Here is a 3770-nt window from a genome sequence, read left to right on the forward strand (position 1 = left end):
CTGGCTGCCAGGCTCTGGATCCATGGCTGTTCTCCTCCTCCTCCTCCTCCTTGTGTGAGAGGCCTCCTGCGCTCGCCGGCGTGTGCGGGACACGCTCTCTGCCGGGAACGGGCGGCCCTGCAGCATCTCATGCCGTTTGCCTGTGCGGGAAGCAGCCGCAGCCCGGCCCTGGGCGGGTGTACACATCTATTTATCTTCGCCTTACAGGACAGGCGAGTCACGCCATATGCAGAGCTGCTCGGCGTTTCGACGCTATGGAGAAAGCCCGCCTGCCGGTTTTGCGGAGGGGACTCCCGTTTAGTAGGCAGACGGCGCCAGAGGGTTTGTGGGTGGGAAGGTGTCTCTGCAAACACAGCCTCAGCCACCACCAGCTTTGTCTTGCAGTCAGGGTGTTTCTGCAATAGGGAAAACTATCACCGTGGCTTCCCCTCCCCACACCCCCATCAAAAAAGAGCACTTGACAGCCGAGGAAGCAGGTTGTGAGTGCTGTCACAACCGATGCTACAAGAAGTGGCTCTCATCCCACAAACAGCCTCTCAAAATGCTCAGCGAACCCCACGCGTGAGCATTGCCAACACCTCCGTGATGCGCAGCCACCCCTGCGGGAGAGTTTGCTGCTCAGGCCATGCTAGTCGGGCTCTGCAGCAGTTTGACAGGCACGGGGAAGGACAAGGATGGCCTTCTCCACTTGAAATTAAAGGCTACATAAGCCGGCAGAACTAGCAGCCTTCCCTACCAGGGCTGAGCGAAGTGGCTGGAGCTGGCATCAGGTGGCAAATGTCCCTGGACCTTCAGAGCATCTTCGTTTTGTATGGAGGAGGAATCATCCTCCTTGCCCACCCATGGACCATAGGGTCTCACCGCTGCGGGACACGTGAGGACCAAGCCTGCTCACACATGGAGCCAACAGATTCACTGGGGTATGTTGGACATCGTCAAAACCTGCAGCTCAGCTGCAGCACCTGGAACCAAGGTATGGGACAGGGGCCTGACCAGGGATGCTTTCTTATTGTAGTACCAGCTACTGCATCAACACCAAAAACAGCACCTTGTTTGAAACATGATGTTCCCTGACCTGGCCAAAATCATGCTGGGCTTGCAAGGTGGGACGGGCTGGATGAACACGGAGCTGCAGAGGAGTCAGGCACCCACAGCTGCACCTGCAAGGAAGCTCCTCTCCCTTATCAGCACCAGGGTTGACCCAGCCTCACCAGCGCCTGCATCATGAGAGCTATCAGCCTCACCATCCTGAGGGTGTGCCTGGCGCGGGTCCCTACAGAGATAACCTGGCTCTGCGGTGGAGAGCATTCCTGGAGCCGATGGTCCCTGGTGCCACAATACACCCCACTTCTTGCGGAGAGCCCGTGGACCAACAAAAAGACCCATCGTTAGGGAGATGAGAAGGAGGAAGGTAGAGCAGTGGGGCTGGCCAAGCCTTGCTTCGGGCTGCTTCAATAGCAAAGCAATCACTCACGCTCCATCGAAAGGCCTCTGATTTAATCCCAGGGGACCAACAAGGGGAGATCCAAGATAAACAACATCTGTGCATTCACAAATAGGAAATGGAGTTGCTTTCATGTCCTGAGCCTGTTGATTAACCGGGGTTATTGTTTGGCTTGGCGCTCGCTGCTCAGTGACTTGGAAGGAAGGTAACTAAAAAGGACCGTTTGGTTACACTCCCTGAATTCAAGTCTCTCTAAATAGTGCGCGGGTTTGCGTTTTGCCTGCAGAAGACTGATGGGAAAAGGTAGCAGAAGAGTGCAGATGGCTATCAGAAGGGAACCTGTGTTTAGTCTGCTTGTGCCAGATGGGAATGGAAAGTCCGCTCCCTTGCCAAGTGTTTAAAAGAGGAAATAGGATGTGATATTCTACCTCCCACTCCTTTCTCTCCCCTGAAACCAGCCCGCTGCTCTACTTCCATTTGTTGTAAAAAGGAAAAAAAAAAAACCCGCAGTTTGGCCCACGTAAAGCCTTGGAGACAGTTAGAGACACACCTCATTCCTTTTTAATGTGTTTATTATGTGGAGATGGATGGAGCAGTATATTTTTATACACAGCTGGGTCCAGCACTGTGCAGCACCTGTCTTTCAGTCTCTCATATTCATCTCTGTAACAGAAACAAGACCGCAAGGTCCCTGGACTGCAGAGATACTCTGCTGTCATCTCCCTGTCTCTGGCAAGGAGGAGATGAACCCCTACCACAGCTCTCCTCCTAGTTCCAGAACAAGATTTGTGTCACACACCACGGCTGAGAAACCTACCTGTGAGATGGACCAAAAATTCTCACCTGAAACTCCCATGTTTTCCCCTGGTTAATAAAGCCGGCGGTGCCTCGAGCTGTGGCTGCCTGGGATACTCATGGAGATGGTGGAGGCTGAGATCCTGTGGGGCTGAGGCTGGTTCAGAGCTTTGTTTTAGGGAGTCCCCAACACTGTCCTATTGGCATGAGTGCTGTAGCAACATAGGTGATGCGGTGCATCAGTAAACTCTCAGGTTAATCTCAGAAGTATCACATGAATGTGGATGATGTGGATCACAGAATCACAAAGCAGCTTTGGGCAGAAGGGATCTGGTCCAGGATCTCCTGTCCAGCCCCTGCTTGGAGCTGGGCTGACCTGCAAAGCTGGGACAGGTTGCCAAAGGCTGGTCCAGCTGAGCTATGAGCACTTCCCAGAGCAGAGATTCCACCACTTTCCCCGGCACTGGTTCCAGTGCCTCACCATCCCCACCATGAACATTTTTCTTTCTCTCTAACCACAACTTCCCTTGCTGCAACTTGCTCCTGTTGCCTGTTGCTGTGTGCCTCCAAGAAGAGCCTGGCTCCACCTTCTCACCAGCCACACGTAGGTGACGAATGACAGTAGTTAGATCCCCTCTTTTCTTCTTCTTCTCCGGATGGGACCAGCCCACCTCCAACTAACTTTAAACAATGTCCTAACCATAGTAATATCCACCCAGCTGGTCTCAAGCATGGGCATTTCAGCAGTGTCCTACAGCTGTGAGTTCTGTAGGTCAGCTGTAATCACTTATTTCCCCAGATAATTAAAAAATATTTCTATGAAACCTCTCTCTGTGTGCACCCAGCAACGAAGCCATGACCACGTGGAGCAGCAGCATGTGTAACAGTGGAACCATCAGGAGAAAAGCAAGCGTGACTGTTATCACACCTTCCCATACAGTCTCCAGGCCACCCCACAAACACACCTGCCTTGTTCACAAAGCCACGGGAACGCTGGGTCTGGGCACGGTCCCCACCACTGCAAAGGCCCCTGAAGGGGAGAAGATTAAAGCCCAGCACCCACCCGGCTGGGGATGCTGCAGCCGCCGGGCACTGACCGCTCAGACATCTTCAGCCTGAAGAGGACACGACTCCTCGGAGGGGAGACGGGGCACCCCGCTGCAAGGCGTAGGGCTGAGCGCGGTGGCCAGGGTGCGGGCAGGAGGGCGGGCAGGGGGCTGGCACAGCCCCGTCCCCCGCACTGCCTGGGAAGCCACCAGGCAGCTGCTCGGCTCCGAGGAACCGGAGTTTTAATGAGCAGTTTTGGGAATGCTCTCAGCTTTCCTGCAAAGCTCTTTGCTGTCTCCGGCACTAATTACTAAATGTTTCCGAAGCTGCCGTCTGTGTGAAACGAAGCCCGTGGTTGCAGAGGGGTTGTGGGTAGCAGGGCAATACTCAGCGGGTGTCTGCTCCGCCCCGGGGGAAAGGTGTGGATGTTATTCCTATCTCTTTCTCATGGGGAAAGAAAGGAGAAGGCCTCCCCCTCGCTCTG

The sequence above is a fragment of the Charadrius vociferus genome, unplaced genomic scaffold, assembly GCF_000708025.1.
Source record: "Charadrius vociferus isolate BGI_N301 unplaced genomic scaffold, ASM70802v2 scaffold610, whole genome shotgun sequence".
In the NCBI taxonomy this organism is placed as follows: domain Eukaryota; kingdom Metazoa; phylum Chordata; class Aves; order Charadriiformes; family Charadriidae; genus Charadrius; species Charadrius vociferus.